The sequence below is a fragment of the Grammomys surdaster genome, unplaced genomic scaffold (assembly GCF_004785775.1).
Source record: "Grammomys surdaster isolate TR1022 unplaced genomic scaffold, NIH_TR_1.0 165, whole genome shotgun sequence".
Classification (NCBI taxonomy): Eukaryota; Metazoa; Chordata; class Mammalia; order Rodentia; family Muridae; genus Grammomys; species Grammomys surdaster.
Window position 1 is genome coordinate 2,330,139 of NW_021604613.1, and position 19,026 is coordinate 2,349,164.

Consider the following 19,026-nt stretch of genomic DNA (forward strand, 5'->3'; position numbering starts at 1 on the left):
CTGCTGTCCTGTGTATGCTGACTGTTGTCACTGTATGTGCTGACTGTTGTCACTGTGTGTGCTGACTGCTGTCCCTGTCCTTCCCCTTGCTCTGTCCATGTTGTTCCCATCCTTCCCATCCCTCCACCCCCATCCCCGTTCCCAGTCCCCATTCTCATCTTAACCAGAGACATATGCAAAGCATTTAGAACAATGCCAGGCTCTTTGTGCTATATGTTAGCTAAGTAGGGTTCAATATCTGAATCTTTTTCATTTTCATTAAAATTTCCTAAATTTCTCCATGTTTTGCCACTTTGTTCAATCACTTGTACATTATTAAAACCTTTAAGCCTCTCACTAAGAAAACACTTAAACACTTATGTAATTTCTTATAACGTTTTGTACTGTACATTAAATTTAAAATCTATTAATCATGGCCATAAACATGTCAATCAAGGACATCTTTTAGTCTGTACCTATGTCCTTTGTGGTCAACACCTGTAAGTTACACTGGGTTCACTCTGTGTAGGCACATGTGTTCGCTGCATTAGGACATGGTCACCTGACAACATTACCCAAATCAGACCAACCATACACTTCAAGACAGCCATGAACTCTTATAATTCTGATGAAAATAAAACATGCTATACTGATAATTTCCTCTGTTGTTTTAAGAGCCTTTCCCTTATGTTCTATTCTGTACTTCTAGTTTGTCATAACCAAGAACTTAGAATTGTTCTGGAACATATTGCTATGAATTTTAAAAAAATATTAGGCAGGATTAGTAGCTTTAAGGCAGGCTCCTGTTGAGTCTTGGACACAGTGACTTCAGTTCTCCGCTCACATAGCCTGCACCAGCTCTCCTCTATCTAACTAGTGCCCCTCATCTTTAACCAGCATAATTCCACAAGTAGTACAAAATTATAACCTTTGTCATTTACATATCATCTAAAATCTGACTATAATTCTCAATTTATCCTATCATTTACTTCTAAAAGATTCAGTGATTATCAAAACTCTTCAAGTTTCCCCGTGTATCAGGATACACACACACACACACACACACCCCTATATGGTTTTTATATGTTCTAACAATGTATGCAGTATATATTTATAAAACTCCATTTCATGGCCTGCACAGAGCCAGGCACTCCAGTCTAGCTTACCCAGGGGACTTCATCTTCTTCCATTCTTCCTGCGCTCATCCCCTCAGGTTCCTACCCTGTTTGGGTTCCTGTCCTGACTTCCTTTGATGATGAACAGCAAAAAGAAGGTGTAAGCCAAATCATTTCCTTTTGCTCTTTTGGTCATAGTATTTTGTTGCAGCAACAGAAACCTCAATCATTCCCCCCACCCACTTGTTGGTCCCCTTTTTTCTCCTTAATCCCTCTTTTGCTTTCGTGTCATTCACATAAGTATGTGCATGTGTCTATATGTATATACACATACATATGTACATACATGTAAGCACCACACACACAAATTCCAGTAAACATGTAATTCTGAAATAAGGAAAAACTAGAAGAACAGGATTCTGTCTTTTCTATACTGAATTCCCTGTCCTACCCAGGGAATCTCCCCCTTTCCCAGCAGTGGCTAAACAACAGAGCCTAGCGTAACCAGTGAGACTGACCTAGGGACAAAGTTCTTATTGAGGTATTTAAACTAAAACACAGTCAGCTGGGCAGTGATGACAGGCAAATAAGTTTAAAGGTCATCTGAAATTTGAGTTGAAGATCACATTGCAGCTAAGAAAGGGCTGATATTAGACCATAATCTGAGAAGGTCACAGGCAGTATGTTTCAGAGAACAAAGCAAACGGCTGGAAAGAAGCAGATCGGAAAAGGTGGAAGGGGCAAATGTAGGTGGGAGTCAGAGAATCAAAAAATGTGTTGTGAAACTATATAACAGAATATTGTTAGGAGTCATTTTATCTCTACATTAGACCAGAAGTACTTGGTTTTACCCTAGGTCCCTGAGCTACCCAGTAATCAGGTTCATGGTCACTAGAACAGTGTTGGGTATGGGTTTCATCTCATAGAAAGGACTTTAAGAAAAATCAGTTATTGGTTGATTACTCCCACAAGCTTTGTGCTACCATTGTCTCAACATGTCTTGCAGGCAGAACATCATTGTAGGTAGAGGATTTGTGGATGGCTTGGTGTTTATATTTCTCTTGTGAGAATATGCAGTTTATTCCTGTACCAAAGACACTGAACATGGAGTGAAGGCTCTGTAAGGTTCTATGTAGGCACTGGCTCAACATCTCCATCTTCAATGAGTTATGTAGGTACTATCTTGAGCCATGGGGCCTTGCTGTCAGCTTGTGGAGAGCAGCCTATAGTCTGGGCAACAGCCTGGACTGTTAGGGCATTCTCATGGGTCCCCTTTGGTCAATAACTCACTAGATATACCATAATCCCAGTACTGGAAGCTTCGTTTGGTGACAAGAGATAGTCAGTTGGGACTCTCTCCCCATTATTTGGTTCCTTTAGATTGCCTTCATATGTGTATATATTTTAGGAAGTTTCTACTGTATTAGGTTACCATAATACCCTTTAAATGCCCCTTAGTGCTAGCTGTCTCTCCTTGTATTCTCTTCCACATCCCACTCTCACTTCTCCGTCTCCACTTGATCCACCTCTCAAGCACCCACATCCATTCCTATCTATTCTATTTCCCTTTCCTAATGAGATCTATTTCTTCTTGTAAAGCTCCATCCTCTATACACATGCTCTCTAGACTGTAGTGTGCTTATCATTGACTTCACAACTAATATCCACACATAAGTAAATACATATCATATCTATCTTTCTGCATCTCGGATACCTCCCTCAGGATTCCCCCCCCCCCAATTCTATCAATTTGCCTGCAAATTTTGTGATGTCATTTTTTTAATGGCTGAATAATACTCTATTGTATAACTATGCCACATTTTCTTTATCCATTCTCCTGTTGAGGGACATCCAGATTGCTTCCAATTTCTAGCTGTTATGACTAGAGCAGCAGCGAACAGAGTTGAGCAAGTGTCTCTGTGGCATGATGGAGCATTCTTTGAGTATATGCCTAGAATGGTACACCTAGATCTTGAGGTAGATCATTTCCCATTTTCCTGAGGGACCACCATACTGATTTCACAATGGCCATATAAGTTTGCACTCCCACCAGCAATGGAGTATTCCCCTTGCTCTATGTCTTCACCAGCATGAGCTACCACTTGGGTTTTGATCTTAGCCATTCTGACAGAGGATCTCAAAGTAGTTTTGATTTGTATTACCTTAATGGCTAAGGAAATTGAACATTTAAGTGTTTCTTAGCCATTTGAGTTTCCTCTGTTGAGAATTCTATTTAGATCTGTACCCCATTTTTAAATGGGTTATCTGTTTTTAGTTCCTAGTTTCCTGAGTTCTTTGCATATTTTGGATATTAGTATTCTACCAAACATGTAGTTGGTAAAGATCTTTTCCCATTCTGCAGGCTACCTCTTTGTCCAAATGACAGTGTCCTTTGCCTTGTAGAAACTTCTCAGTGTCATGAAGTTGCACTTATTGTTGAACAAGGAATGCTATAAAGAGGTGTTGGATTTTGCCAAAGGTCTTTTCTGCATCTAATAAGATGATCGTGTAGTTTTTGTCTTTCAGTGTATTTGTATGGTGGATGTCTTGGTCCAGCATTTCTCAACTTGTGGATCTCAATGCCTTTGGGGGTCAAACAACCGCTTCATAGGGTCACATATCAGATATCCTTCATATATTTACATTATGACTCACAACAGGAGCAAAATTACATTTACAAAGTCTCAATAAAAATAATTTTCTGGTTGGGGGTCACCATAACATGAGGAAATGCACTAACAGGTCACAGCATTAGAAAGATTTAGAACCCAGAAGATGCTCGAACATATAACAAGGACATATGCTCAACTATGTTCATAGCAGCCTTATTTATAATAGCCAGGAGCTGGAAAGAACCCAGATGTCCTTCAACTGAGGAATGGATTAAAAAAATGTGGTACATTTACACAATGGAGTATTACTCAGCTATTAAAAACAATGAATTCGAGAGGTTCCTAGGTAAATGGATGGAACTAGAAAATATCATCCTGAGTGAGGTAAGCCAATCACAAAAGAACACACATGGTATTCACTCACTGATTATTGGATATTAGCCCAGAACCTTGAAATGCCCAAGATGCAACTCACAGGCCACATGAAGCTCATGAAGAAGGAAGACCAAGTCGGGGTGATTCGGTCCTTCTTAGAAGGAGCAACAAAATACTCAAGGGAGCAAATATGGAGACAAAGTGAGGGACAGAAACTAAAGGAGGGGCCATCTGAAGACCACTCCACCTGAGTATCCATCCCATGTGCAGTCACCAAAGGTAGATGCTGATGTGGAAGTCAGGAAGTGCATGCTGATAAGAGCCTGATATGGATGTCTCCTCAGAGGTCTGCAAGCATCTGACATATTCAGAGGCAGATGCTCACAACTAGCCATTGAACTGATCATGGGGTTCTCAATGGAGGAGTTAGAGTGAAGACTGAAGGAGCTGAAAGGATTTGCAGCACCATGAGGAGAGCAACAATATCAACCAACCACAGCTCCCAGGGTCTAAACCACCAGCCTGGGAGCACTTAGGGAGGGATCCAGGGCTTCAGCTGAATATGTAAGAGTGGAGGGCGCTGCTGGGCATAGGTGGAAGAAGAGAACCTTGACCTCATAAAGGCTGGATGCCCCAGGGGGTGGGAATTTTGAGGGTGGGGAGGTGGGAGTGGGGCGGGGTAGATAGAGGTTACATCCACAGAGAAGAAGGAGGAGGGGTGAGGGGATTGGGGGTTCCTGGGTGGGTGGGGGATGGGGTAAGAGGACAACATATGAAATATAAATAAAACATCCAATAAAAAAATTTAAAAAAAAAAGAAAGATTTAGAACCATTGTTTTAGCCAAAGCTGTGAAGATATACCACAACTCTTTTAAAGGAAAACATTTAATTGGGGACTGGTTACAAATTCAGACGTTTGGTTCATTATCAGCACAGTGGGAAGCATGGCGACATATAGGCAGACATGGCGTTTGAGAGGAGCTGAGAGTTCCACATCTGGATCCACAAGCAGCAAGAAGAAAGAAAGTCACTGGGCCTGGCTTGAACACTGAAACCTCAAAGTCCATCCTCAATGACATACTTCTTCCCACAAGACCATACCTATTGCAACAAGGCCACAGCTCCCAATCCTTGTCAAGTAGTGTCACTTCCTAATGTCTAAGCATTCAAATATTTGAGACTATGGAAGCAGTTCCTAGTTAAACCACCAAAGCAAATAAATTACTTTTATCAACTTAGGTATGTTAAACCATCCCTGCATCTCTGGGAATCCTACTTTATTTAGGTTAGGTGATCTTTTTAATGGGTTCTTGAATCTTATGCAAGTATTTTATTCATATTTTTTACATCTATGTTCATAAGATTAATTATTCTATAATTCTCTTTCTTTGTTGGGCCTTTATATCATCTGGATGTCAGAGTAACCAAAAATTTGTGAAACAAATTGGGTAATGTGAAATAATTTCAGGAGTATTGGCATTAACTTTTCTTTGAAAGTCTGGTAAAATTCTGCACTAAAACTATCTAACCCTGTACTTTTTTTGTTTGTTCATTTGGGAGATTTTAATGACTGCTTCTATTCCACTCGGGGTTATAGGTCAATTTAAGTTTCTTATTTGATCTTGGCTTAAGTTTGGTAAGTGGTATGTATCCATTTCTTTTAGATTTTCCAATTTGGGGGAGTAAAGATTTTTAAAGAATGTCCTTAGGATTCTTTGGATTTCCTTAGTATCTGTTGTTATGTGCTTTTCATTTTAAATTTTGTTAATTTGGATATTATCTCCCCACCTTTAGTTAATTTGGATAAAAGTTTGTCAATCTTACTGATTTCCTCAAAGAACCAAGTCTTTCATTTCACTGATTCTTTGTATTGTTTGTTTCGACATTATTGACTTTAGCCCTGAGTTTGATTATTTCTTAGTGTCTACACCTTTTTGGATGTGATTTCTTATTTTTGTTCTAGAGCTTTCAGGTATGCTGTTAAGTTGCTACTAGACAATCTCTTCAATTTTTTTTTTTAATGTAGACACTTAGTACTAAGAACTTGTCTCTTAAAACGGCTATCATCGTATCCCATAAGTTTGGCCAAATGAGTTGTGTACTCATTTTCTTTCAATTCTAGAAAGCGTTTATTTCTTAATTTCTGTCTTGACCCATTTTTAATTCATTAGAGAATTGTTCAAGTTTCTCAGAGTTCTTAAGCTTTCTGTTGTTGTTGATATCCATACTAACTGTGGTCAGTTAGTATACGGGATATTATTTTGATTTTATAATATCTGCTGAGACTGCCTTGTGTCCAGGTATATGGTAAATTTCAAAGAAAGTTTCATAAGGTTCTAAGAAGGAATAATCTTTTGTGTCTAGTCTGGAATGGTCTTTTTTAGTCTCAAAGTAGAAGTGCATCCACTTCTACTTTGGCTTTTAGGGTCTTCACTGGTAAGTCAAGTGTAACTCTAATAGTCTTCCTTTATGTTACTTGCTTTTTTTCCCTTACAGCTTTATTTTTTATATGTAAGCTTTTTAATGCAAATTTCCCAAGAGAAAGAGTAACTACCCCCCCCAATGAAGCTATCACACCAGTTCCAATGAGCTACCAATGTCGTTCAGTCATGTTACATCTTCCCTTTCCATGTCCCCAAAGAAAATTTCAGGTATCAAGTATTGGGGAACATATCAAATGTTACACACCATAGAGTCCATTCTTATGCCCTTTCTTTTCCAAGTACCATTTGTTTCTTTGAATACAGTCTCTCAGTGGAATTTGGACATGTTGGCCTTCCAAGAACTGAAGTCAGAGTTAACGGAGGTTCTTGATTCCCAAATCTTGAAAGAGAATCCATCTTGTGGCCATGGCTATTCTACACTTGCTCACATCAGAGACTAGGTCAACGTTCGGGAAGTCAGTCTTGTTCACAGAGCTTTTCTGGACCATACCTTTACTCCATCCAATGGAGGATTTTAGATATGCTGTACCTCTGAATCCCAGATCTGCTGATGGATGGCCACTTCCACATCTTAGCTCATGGCTTTGCATTTGGTACCCACAGAAAAGCTGCTCTCTCCTCAGAGAAGAAAAGAGCCAACGAATCACCCCCTTGCAGCTTTTAATATTCTTTCTTCTATGTTTGATTATGTGCCAAGGAAACTTTCTTTTCTGGTCCAGTCTATTTGTTGTTCTGTATGTTTGTTGAACTTTGATAGGCATCTCCTTCTTTAGGTTAGGGATATTTTCTTCTTGAAAATATTTTCTGTGCCTTTGATCTGTGCCTTTCTCCTTCCTCTGTTCCTATTATTCTTAGATTTGGTCTTTTCATGGTGTCCCAGATTTCCTGAATGTTTTGGGCCAGAAAATTTTTAGATTTCCATTTCTTTGACAGAAGTATCAATGTCTTCAATGTTTGACATTCTCTCTTCTGTCTCTTATATTCTGTTGGTTAGGCTTGCCTCTGAAATTCCTTTTCCAGTTTCTAAAATTTTCACTTCCAGATTTCCCATAGTTTGGGTTTTCTTTATTAATTCTATTTCCACTTTCAGGTTTTGAATAGTTTTATTCATTTCTTTCTACTGTAGGACTGCTAGGCTCTCTTGAGATATACTGTCCTGGCTGCTATTAATTGTGTTTTTTACACTAACATAGAGACATCTGTGGAAAGATTGTAATTCTAGGTGCTGATATGTGGTTTTGTCTTTTTTGGTTGGGTGTTTTGTTCCTTGGTTTCTGTTTCTGTTCTGATTCTGAGGAGTGTGTTGCCTGTAGGAAAATCTTCTGGAGTCCTGATGGGTGTGGACAGTGGGGATTCCAGGTAAAATGTGTTTTGGGGTATTGGGACATGAGGCTTAGGAATAGGGAAGGGCTGTGGAGGGCCTTCACAAGAGGGAGAAAGGCAGGGTGTTCCACCAGGATCTGTTTACTTAGTTCCCTGAGAATGAAAGCAGAGAATGAAGAGAGGCTACAGCAGGTTTGATACAGAGCTGGGAATGAGACTGGGGACTGGGCTTATTTTAGCTTCCTAGCTTCCTTGGTTAGAGAGGCCTGTGGCTTCCCAGAGAGTGCCTGTTAGGGCTGGAGGCTAGGTGAAAACAATGAGTGGGTATGATGAAATGTGGAGATCTGTGTGATCTAACGTAAACAGAGGAGGGAAGGGAAAGGAATTTGCATTAGATGGTCTACTTCAGAACTAGAGATGAGACTGGGGATTTAATTTGGAAGAGCAGGAGAAGTGAAGGTTTGTCATTAGCCTACCAGTTTCCAGAGTGGCCTATGCATTCCCAGGGAGAGCCTTCAGAAATTGGGGGCTGGTATAAAACATGAAGGGGAGGAACCAGGAGGAGAAGATCTGTGGGATCCACTACAAATAAAGTGGGGTGAGGCTGCTGCAGGTGCTCTGCTGCAGAGTTGGGGATCAGACTGTGGGATTGGACTTGAAGGGATAGAGGGAGGGGTGAAGAGCTGCATTTGGCCTACCTGATTTCCTGGCGGGAGTGGCCTGACCAAATCATTTCTTAAAAGATTTTCAACATAAAAAAGATTTCAAACATTAAATATGTCTAACATTTCAATTTTGATAGGAAATACCGAGGTAATGGCCTATTTATTTTATCTTAAAACAAAATATATTCATAGTTTTACTGAAAGGCCTAGAAACAATTAGAAAGCTACTGGTGTCCCATATATGTAAGTACTCACCATCATTTTCTAATCAGATAGCCAGAACTGCCTTAGAAAACAAGGGGATTTGAGGTCTAGGAACAAACTGCATAGGATAAGCCTGAAAAACACTGCTTATGGCAATATAAAGAATCATCGAAGATCTCTGGAGCACAGAAGCCAACAGGAAGGTTTCAGACAACTCAACTCTCCTGGTTTGCTCTGTCTTCCAGTCCTTCATCTACTCTCTTTCCTCAGTGTCTTCTGTAGGTTTCAAGTTCTGCCCCTGGTTAAGAATACTGTGTGCTTAAGGATTTCATCCTGGACTTAGCTCTGTGTATACCACACCCCACACTCCCAAATATTCCTATACACAATAATTTCTATTGACAGTCTTTCTATACAAGGCTTCTCAACACTAAAACAATGAATTCCTAAAACAAACCATTCAAAGCCCTCATACTCTACTAAACTGCATAGAGTGAATAGGAAAAAGGGTTGAACAATAGTACTGATGAAAGCTATAACTGACCCAGGGGTCACAATTTAAAGCTCCCAGTCAGGCTGCTCCACACCAATAAAGACAGTCACAGTAAGTGATTAATGTGCATAAAAGTAATGCAGAAAGGACACTGTTTTAATATTGGCACAAGCATAATCCAAGGTGCCAAGATAGCACAGGGGGATCTGGCTGTGAGCCAGTGAGGCCACCACAAAACACCCCAGTTGTGAGGACTAGGGATTGGCCAGGAGAGGAGGATGCCTCTGGAAAAGACATTTGTTTTTAATTTTCTTAAACAGACAAAGCAACTCCTATTCATAGTACAAATGAACTGTTAGCTGACAGTCTCAACTCTATCTGCCCCTTGTCTAGCAAAACCAGCACCAACAAAACCCTGCATATGAACCAAATGCTTTTTTCTGCATTATACTAACACTATCTCCCCCATTTACCAGCCACTTGTGAGACAGTTCACACACCAGGAGCATGCACACTATACCTGCATCTCAAAGTTATACTATCTGCCTGTGCAGCAACCCAAGTTTCAGACCCACATATTCAGTAAGACACTTTGATTCAGACTAAGTAGCCCCACTGGATAGTCCACAGGCATCTCTAAATGAAGCTTCAAATTCAAATCAGTTCCCGTTCCACTCCCCACACTTCACACCCACTCTTCCTCCCACCTCTGAAAAAACAGTGCCATCATCCCACCATGGCCCTGACTAGAAACTTGGATGCCACCCTTGCCCCTTTTCCCTCGTTGATCTCTCACTACACCTTATGTCAAGTCTCATCAGATCTCTACTAACTCACTCACTTAAATCTACTCCATTGCCTGTTCTTCATTAATTACCTGGACCCTCATATCATTTCACCAGAATCCCTAAAATAGTTTCCTAAATATTCTCTTTTCTTTCAACCCTATTCCCCTCCAATCTGTTCTTTTCACAAGGGAGCTCTCTCTAAAATGTAAAGATGTAAAATATAAAAATGTCAAGCCCCTGCTAAGCACTTAAATGGCTCTCCAGACTGACAGCAAGATAAATTATTCAGCTTGCCTTTATGCAAGAGGATGCTATGACTTCAGAACTTCACCCCTACTGGCTTCACATTCCAAATATTGGCACACTGTAGTTTCCTGCTGCATCCTCCCTCTCTTGCCCTTTGGATGTATTATTTTCTTAAAAATCCAAGAGATTCCCTGCTCCTGCTGTGATACCAGTTATACCTATATAGATATGAACATTATATGTGCATATATTTCCACATATAAACGAAGAAGTTACCATGTACAAAGGAAAAGCCCTCATGTTTCAAAGAGTGAACTGTTGAAAACTGAAGAGCCACATCTAGTCCGTCTTGCTGAGAAATCACATGGCAGAGGCCATCAAAGTGAGCCAGTACACAAAGACTAAAGTTACAGTCTTCAGAGGAGCTTGATTCTTTTCCTAAAGTTTTAAAATGATTGGAAAAAAAAAAAAAAGATCACTGGAGACTTAAAATTCAGAGAGTGGGAAGAACTGTAGCAAAGAAAGCAGAATTCAAAAGTTTCTCAAAAAAGAATTCTCAATGTAGCTAATAAAATTATTTCAGTTTTTCAAGTTCCATTAAGCCTCCAGTTTCCACTAAATGATGTTAAGAAACTTCCAATTCTTTATTATAATAAGAAAGGGGTTCTTAACATGTTATCTTCTCAATTGTCAGTAACAGCAGCAAAACAGAATGCCTTTCAAAACTGAAAAGGCCGCTATTACAGCTGTCTTAGGGTTTACTGCTGTGAACAGACACCATGACCAAGGCAACTCTTATAAGGACAACATTTAATTGTGGCTAACTTACAGGTTCAGAGGTTTAGTCTATTATCATCAAGATGGAAGCATGGCAACATCTAGGCAGGCATGGTACAGGGAGAGCTGAGAGTTCTACATCTTCATTTGAAGACTGCTAGAGGAAGACTAGCTTCCAGAAAGCTAGGACAAAGCCCATGCCCACAGTGACACTCCTACTCTCAACAAGGGCACACCTACTCCAACAGGGCCACACCCTCTAATGGTGCCACTCCCTGGGCTGAGCATATACAAATCATCACAACAGCTAACAGACCTTTGTAAGGCATTAATGTGACTTTAGGACTGTTCATTGTTTTCTTTTATCAGGACCAGCTGTCACTTAACATCAGTTGCAACCAACTCATTTACACTTAACTGAACAGAGTCAGAATTCTCTGTGGATGGTCTGGGCCCTAAGGCCACCTAGGCACTCCATCACCTCCCCTTCAAACATACAGGTGAAGGGGAAAGGTCTGATGCTATGATCTTGTTCTCCAGTTGGTTCTTGATTTGTTAGTAAAGAAAGCCAGGGAGCAGTTGCTGGGAGAAAGATACAGGCAAAACTTCTGGGTCTCAGCAGGAAAAAGGCAGCCGCAAGGAAAGGGAGAAGTTTTCTGTCATGCTTTGGAGGGAGTAGAAAACAGCAACCATGTGTGGTCTCAGGGGGAGCTGGGGCCTGTGGCCACTACTACAGGTGGGTGGCCAAGGATGTTTGACAGGGGCTAGGTGGGACTAACCACTGAAGTTTAGGGCAGGTGGAGAGATGGAGATAATAAATTGGTAAGGGCATATTTTTCCAGGTGGGAGATATCTGTACCCAGGAATTGTGCTAAGAAAGCAAATTGTAAAAAAACAATGTCTTTTGTCTGCATATTCCTGGAAGCTGGGAGAGGGCTGGTAGTACGGTCACCTCCCCAAGTAAAGGCAGGGTGGAGTCTGGTAGCTCAGCTGATCCTGGACCAAAGGCGGTAGTTTAAAACTACATGCAACACACAGGACCCATATATTTGCCATAAACTCAGTAACCAAGCCTTCCTGATACAGGCTTAAAAACTTCTAATTTTCCATTTTGATCATATAGTAACCCTTCTAAATTCTAAGTTGGAGTCTAACAACAACAACAACAAAGAAAGACAAGAGAAAAGTGTGTACATATGAAAGCTACCCCCCAAAAAGTCAGAAATCTCCAAGATGTGGCTCATGTAGCTTTTTTGACCAAAAGATGTGATGAAGGCAAACCATGAGCAGCTGACCAGAACACGGTAACAGTAGTTTGCTTTACAGGTTAAAAATTGGAGCCTTCCCCTTGGTTAGAATTTGTGGTGACTGACTCATCCTTAGCTTCTTGGCATACAACAGACATCTTGCTTTTCTTAGAAGAGATTGTTCAGGTTTCTGCTGTTTCTAACAACAATCTGTGTGGTAGAGTGGCCATTGTGAACAAACTCATCTTGCTTCCTACAACCACAAAGTCTTCTGGTAACCCTGTCTTAAAGACACCTCAAGAAATATAAAAGCAATGCCATACTGTGTGAGTAATTTAAGCTGGCTTGAAGGAACCAGTTTTCCTATTGTAACGTGCAGGCTGGCAAAGTCCAGCTCACCTAACAGGAGTAGGAGTGGTACCACACGCACACACAAGTCTCAGACATATGGATTCCCCTTTTGCATAGTTGTGTGAGCTTTAACACGTAAGCAACTCATCTCTCTGTTAAGTACTACTTGAGAAAAATGAGATGTCAGAAGTTGAAAGGGTAAAACAGATTTTAAATGTTTCTCAGTGAATGTATGAACTTTTATTTCAGTAATCTATACATTTTTCTTCTCATGAATACCAGAAAAATAGTACTTTTACATGATGTGGTCAACTGTGTGAAGAACTTCTGAGTAATACTGATTATTTTATTGCCTACTAAAATATGAAATTATAGAAGTTCAGAAATATGAAACATAACGGAATTTAGCCATTTCCTCTTCAAAAGGCTGTTGCTCTTCATGGTGGGTAACATCAGAGTGAAACAGTCATTTTTCATACTGGGAAAAAGTACTTCCTATAGCAGTGTGTGTGTGTGTGGGTGTGTGTGTGTGTGTGAGTGTGTTGTCTGTGTGTGTGTTGTCTCTGTGTGTGTGTGTTGTCTGTGTGTGTGTGTTTGTGTGTGTGTTGTCTGCGTGTGTGTTTCTCTGTGTGTGTGTGTGTGTTGTCTGTGTGTATGTGTGTGCCTGTCTATGTAAAGGGAGGGGAGATCAAGCTCATGGTGCCACACTGTGGACTGCTCAAATTCTTAACTGAAGTTATTAGAGGCATACTGGATCAAGGATTTTCTTCTAAATATTCCCTGTGAGATATTGAAGCAAAGCAAAAATTTGAAAGTTTTAAGAAAGAATTTGGTAGACAAATTCTTAGAAGTATTCACAGGAGGACTTCCGGTCTGGGCCTGAGCATAGAGCAGGTCCCAGGCAGCAGCTCTGTACCCAACCTCAGAAAACCAAAAGGGGGCCTCCCCGGAGCTTTAACTCAGGCAGCATCCCAGGTAAGTAAAAAGCAACACTTGCTCCAAACAGGGGGTAACCGGGACCCACTGAGACCCAGGAATTCACTCCTGGCCCAGAGCCCGGGCTCCATCTGGTCTGGGCCCGAGCACTCAGCAGATCCCAGGAGGCAGCTCTGCACCCAACCTCACAGAAACCAGAGGAAGCGGGGCTATCAGGAGCTCTAACCCAAGCAGTATCTTAGGCTAGGAGGTGACATTACTTGCCCCATACAGGGAGCAACCAGGACCTACTAGGACCCAGGAATTCACTCCAGGCCCAGAGCACAGGTTCCTTCCGGGCTGGGCCCGAGCACTGAGCAGATCTTGGGCCTCAGCTCTAACCCCAACAGCAAAACCCATCCCAAACAGTTCTGACACAACCTAGATAATAGGAAAGACAGGCACCAGTAAGAGACAGCACAGATAGCACAAAGGAGATCCAGATGGCGAAAGGCAAGCACAAGAACACAAGCACCCAAGGTACTTGCCATCTTCAGAACCTAGTTCTCCCACATTAGAAAGTCCTGAACTCCCCATATCACCAGGAAAACAAGAACCAGATCTAAAATCACTTCTAATGATGATGATAGAGGACTATAAGAAGGACATAAATAACACTATAAAAAAAATTGAGTAGAACACAGATAAACAGGATGAAGTCCTTAAAGAAACACAAAAATCCTTTAAAGAATTACAAGAAAACACAAACAAAAAGATGAAGGAAAAGAACAAAACCATCAAGGACATAAAAATGGAAGTAGAAACAATAAAGAAATCACAAAGGGAGATTACCCTGGAGACAGGAAACCTAAGAAAGAAATCAGGAGTCATAGATACAAGAATCACCAACAGAATACAATAGATAGAAGAAAGAATCTCAGGTGCAGAAGATACCTTAGAAAATATTGACACAACTGTCAAAGAAAACGCAAAATGCAAAAAGTTCTTAACACAAAACATCCAGGAAATCCAGGACGCAATGAGAAGACCAAACCTAAGGATAATACGTATAGATGAGAGTGAAGATTCCCAAATTAAAGGGCCAGTAAATATCTTCAACAAAATTATAGAAGAAAACTTCCCTAACCTAAGGAATGAGATGCCCATAATCACACAAGAAGCCTACAGAACACCAAACAGACTAGATCAAAAAAGAAATAACTCCTGTCACATAATAATCAAGACACAAAATGAACAAAACAAAGAAAGAATTTTAAAAGCAGCAAGGGAAAAAGGCCAAGTAACATATAAAGGCAAACCTATCAGAATTATACCTGACTTCTCACCAGATACTATAAAAGCCAGAAGATCCTGGACAAATATCATACAGACCCTAAGAGAATATTTGCCAGCCCAGGCTACTTTACCGAGCGAAACTCTCAATTACCATAGACGGAGAAACCAAGATATTCCATGACAAAACTGAATTTACACAGTATCTTCCCACAAATCCAGCATTACAAAGGATAATAGCAGGAAACCCCAATACAAGGAGGGCAATCATACCCTAGAAAGAGCAAGAAAATAATCCTCTTCCATCAAACCCAAAAGAAGATAACCACACAAATGATGTCTCCACAATTAGCAAAAATGACAGGAAGCAACAACACCCTCTCCTTAATATCTCTTAACATCAATGGACTCAATTCCCCAATAAAAAGGCATAGGCTAATGGACTGGATACGCAAACAGGGCCCAGCTTTTTGCTGCTTACAGGAAACCCACCTCAGTGACAAAGACAGACACTACCTTAGAGTAAAAGGTTGGAAAACAATTTTTCAAGCAAATGGCCCTAAGAAACAAGCTGGAGTAGCCATTCTAATATCAAATAAAATCTACTTTCAACTTAAAGCTATCAAAAAGGATAAGGAAGGACATTTCATACTTGTCAAAGGAAAAGTCAACCAACATGAACTCTCAATTCTGAATATCTATGCGCCAAATACAAGAGCACCCACTTTCATAAAAGAAACCTTACTAAAGCTCAAAGCACACATTGCACCTCACAAAATAATAGTGGGAGACTTCAACACCCCACTCTCAGCAATCCATAGATCATGGAAACAGAAACTAGAGATACAGTGAAACTAACAGAAGTTATGAACCAAATGTACTTAACAGATATCTATAGAACATTTCACCCTAAAGCAAAAGAATATACCTTTTTCTCAGCACCTAATGGTACCTTCTCCAAAATAGACCATATAATTGGGCACAAGACAGGCCTCAACAGATACAAAAAAATTGAAATAATCCCCTGCATCCTATCAGATCACCATGGTCTAAGGCTGGTCTTCAAAAATGAAAAAGACAATGGAAAGCCCACATTCACATGGAAACTGAACAACACCCTACTCCTTGATAATCTGGTAAGGGAAGAAATAAAGAAAGAAATTAAAAACCTTTTAGAATTTAATGAAAATGATGACACATCATACCAAAACCTATGGGTTACAATGAAAGCAGTGCTAAGAGGAAAATTCATAGCTCTAAGTGCCTACAAAAAGAAACCGGAGGGAGCATACACTAGCAGCTTGACAATGCACCTGAAAGCCCTAGAACAAAAAGAAGCTAATACACCCAAGAGGAGTAGAAGGCAGGAAATAATCAACCTCAGGGCTGAAATCAACCAAACAGAAACAAAAAGAACTATCCAAAGAATCAATAAAACCAGGAGCTGGTTCTTTGAGAAAATCAACAAGATAGATAAACCCTTAGCTAGACTAGTCAGAGGGCAGAGAGACAGTATCCAAATTAATAAAATCAGAACTGAAAAGGGTGACATAACAACAGAAACCAAGGAAATTAAAAAAATCATCAGATCCTACTACAAAAGCCTATACTCAACAAAACTGGAAAACCTGGATGAAATGGACAATTTTCTACACAAATACCAGTTACCAATGTTAAATCAGGACCAGATAAACCATCTAAGCATTCCCATAATCCCAAAAGAAACAGAAGCAGTCATTAAAAGCCTGCCCACAAAGAAAAGTCCGGGACCAGATGGTTTTAGTGCAGAATTCTATCAGACCTTCAAGGAAGACCTAATTCCAATTCTCTTCAAACTATTCCACAAAATAGAAACAGAAGGTACACTACCCAATTCGTTCTATGAATGCACAATTACCTTCATACCTAAACCACACAAAGACCCAACAAAGAAAGAGAACTTCAGACCAATATCCCTTATGAACATTGACGCAAAATTACTCAATAAAATTCTAGCGAACCAAATCCAAGAACACATCAAAATAATTATCCATCATGATCAAGTAGGCTTTATCCCAGGAATGCAGGGCTGGTTCAATATACGGAAATCCATCAATGTAATCCACTATATGAACAAACTCAAAGTAAAAAACCACATGATCATATCACTAGATGCTGAGAAAGCATTTGACAAAATTCAACACCCCTTCATGATAAAAGTCTTGGAAAGATCAGGAATTCAAGGTCCATACCTAAACACAGTAAAAGCAATATACAGCAAACCAGTAGCCAGCATCAAACTAAATGGAGAGAAACTTGAAGCAATCCCACTAAAGTCAGGGACTAGGCAAGGTTGCCCACGCTCCCCCTACTTATTCAATATAGTAGGAAGTCCTAGCCAGAGCAATTAGACAACACAAGGAGGTCAAAGGGATACAAATTGGAAAGGAAGAAGTCAAAATCTCACTATTTGCAGATGATATGATAGTATACTTAAGTGACCCCAAAACTTCCACTGGAGAACTCCTAAACCTGATAAACAACTTTAGCAAAGTGCCTGGATATAAAATTAACTCAAGCAAATCAGTAGCCTTCCACTACTCAAAAGATAAACTGGCTGAGAAAGAAATTATGGAAATGACACCCTTCACAATAGTCACAGATAATATAAAATACCTTGGTGTGAACCTAACCAAGCAAGTAAAAGACCTGTATGACAAGAACTTCATGCCCCTGAAGAAAGAAATCGAAGCAGAGCTCAGAAGATGGAAAGATCTCCCATGCTCATGGATTGGAAGGATTAATATAGTAAAAATGGCTATTTTGCCAAAAGCCATCTACAGATTTAATGCAATCCCCATCAAAATTCCCACTCAATTCTTCACAGAGATAGAAAGAGCAATCTTAAAATTCATTTGGAATAACAAAAAACCCAGGATAGCGAAAGCTACTCTCAGCAATAAAAGAACTTCTGGGGGAATCACCATCCCTGACTTCAAGCTGTACTACAAAGCAATAGTGATAAAAAAACAAAACAAAACAAAACAAAACTCCATGGTATTGGAACAGAGATAAGCGGGAGGATCAATGGACTAGAATAGAAGACCCAGAAATGAACCCCCATACCTATGGTCACTTGATCTTTGACAAAGGAGCTAAACCCATCCAGTGGAAAAAGGACAGCATTTTCAACAAATGGTGCTGGTCCAACTGGAGTTCAGCATGTAGAAGAATGCAAATTGATCCATACTTATCTCCTTGTAAAAAGCTCAATTCCAAGTGGATCAAGGACCTCCACCTAAAACAGCTACACTGAAACTAGTAGAAGAGAAACTGGGGGAAAGCCTGGAACACTTGTGCACAGGAGAAAAGTTTCTGAACAGAGCACCAATGGCTTGTGCTCTAAGACCAAGAATTGACAAATGGGACCTCATAAAACTGCAAAGCTTCTGTAAAGCAAAGGACACAGTCAATAGGACAAAGTGGCAACCAACAGATTGGGAAAAGATCTTTACCAACCCTACATCTGATAAAGGGCTAATACCCAAGGTATACAAAGAACTGAAGAAATTAGACTCTAGACAGTTAAAGAATCCTATTAAAAAAATAGAGCACAGAGCTGAACAAAGAATTCTCAACTGAGTGAGTTAGCTCGAATGGTTGAGAAGCACCTAAAGAAGTGTTCAGCATCCCTAGTCATCAGGGAAATGCAAATGAAAACAACACTGAGATTCCACCTCACACCAGTCAGAATGGCTAAGATCAAAAACACAGGTGACAGCAAATGTTGGCGAGGATGTGGAGAAAGAGGAACACTCCTCCACTGTTGGTGGGATTCTAAACTGGTACAACCACTATGGAAAGCAGTCTGGCGGTATCTCAGAAAATTGAACATAGTGTTACCTGAGGACCCAGCTATACCACTCCTGGGCATATACCCAAAAGATGTTTCAACATACAACAGGGACACATGCTTCCCCATGTTCATAGCAGCCTTATTTATAATAGCCAGAAGTTGCAAAGAACCCAGATCCCCTTCAACAGAAGAATGCATGCAGGAAACGTAGTACATTTATACAATGGAGTACTACTCAGCTATTAAAAACAATGAGTTCATGAAATTCTTAGGCAAATGGATGGAGCTGAAAAATATCATCTTGTGCGAGGTAACCCAATCTCAAAAGAACTTCCATGGTATGTACTCACTGATAAGTGGATT

At 40.2% G+C, this 19,026-nt stretch overlaps 1 protein-coding gene across 1 annotated transcript in view; it reads right to left on the reverse strand.

Annotated features, from left to right (window-relative positions):
• Hibch (3-hydroxyisobutyryl-CoA hydrolase) overlaps positions 1-19,026 on the reverse strand; it is a 73,698-nt gene that overhangs the window by 26,321 nt on the left and 28,351 nt on the right. The gene's annotated exons all lie outside the window — the stretch shown is intronic.